Here is a 1,230-nt window from a genome sequence, read left to right on the forward strand (position 1 = left end):
TCTCGAGTATTACAGTTGTCAAATTGGACTAACTCTCCTCCTTTCTCCAGTACGAAGCTTGGAAAAGCAGGACGCATTTTACTTCCTTTGGAGATTTCCGCATTTATTTCTTCCATCCAATCCTGTGGCATTGCCCTCACAATCTTCTCATACATGATTCCTATTGCTTTTCCTTCTACCTCCTGATCCTCCTCCCACACCATGTCCCTCACAATCGCTTCCGGCAACCAACCTGGAATCACCTCGTATAATACATCTTTCACCGATATAATCCCAGCTTTTATAAAAGCTTGATTAAATAAAACCTCTCCTTCGATGTTGACCCACCTGTTCAAAAATAAGGGCTGCTCTAAAAATTCCTCAGCCCCCTTAGGCATAAACCGCACACTTTTTAAAAATTGAGCCCAAGTCTCTACCACCCCCTTATAAAATCTAGGGAGGAGCTTAATCGATTTCAAAAACATATTATTGTATTCCATATACAATATCCCCTGCCCTCCTATCCCACTTTGTTTTAAAAAATGCTCAAAACAACTCTTCCAAAAACTTGAATTTGACTTCTGAAGAAATCTCTTCACCCATTTGATTCTAAAGAATTTTTTCTTCAAATCAATATCTGGGAAGTTGAGCCCTCCCTGATTTCTCCGTCCAATGATGGTATTGTAGGCCACCAAGGCTGGTTTCCCTTCCCATATAAACCTCACACAAGCCTCTCGGATGGACTTTTCTGCCCACTCAGGAATATCCTCCACCGTCAATAAGTACCATAGCTTAGACAGCAGGAGAGCAGACACCACTGTCGCTCTTCCTTGCACTTTCAACCACCTTCTTTCCCATCTTCCCAAAATCTTTTTAATTTTCATAACCTTCGGTTCCCAATTTAATCGATCCACTTCTCCCTAAAGATACATCACCCCAGATGGGACTCGAACCCACAATCCCTGGTTTCGGAAACCAGTGCCTTATCCATTAGGCCACTGAGGCTGAATACACAATGGAACCCGCCTGAGGACAATTGACCGCTCCGAAATGTGACATCTGCCTCAGTTTCAGAGTCTTCGAAGTTAAGCACAGATAGGAGCTATTTTCACCCATCATATCTGTCACTGCTTGCGCCATACCAGAGCCCTCTACAACAACAACTTGCATTTATATAGCACCTTTAACCTAGTAAAATATCCCAAGGTGCTTCACAGGAGCGATTATCAAACAAAATTTGACACCGAGCCA

General features: G+C 42.8%; 1 non-coding gene across 1 annotated transcript; it reads right to left on the reverse strand.

Moving 5' to 3' along the window:
• Positions 1–911: 911 nt before the first annotated feature.
• On the reverse strand, positions 912–984 carry trnar-ccg (transfer RNA arginine (anticodon CCG)). Its single transcript has one exon. It is a non-coding gene; the product is annotated as a tRNA-Arg (tRNA).
• Positions 985–1,230: the final 246 nt, after the last annotated feature.

This window comes from Somniosus microcephalus, chromosome 28, assembly GCF_052327205.1.
Source record: "Somniosus microcephalus isolate GS21.2 chromosome 28, FLI_Smic_1.0, whole genome shotgun sequence".
Classification (NCBI taxonomy): Eukaryota; Metazoa; Chordata; class Chondrichthyes; order Squaliformes; family Somniosidae; genus Somniosus; species Somniosus microcephalus.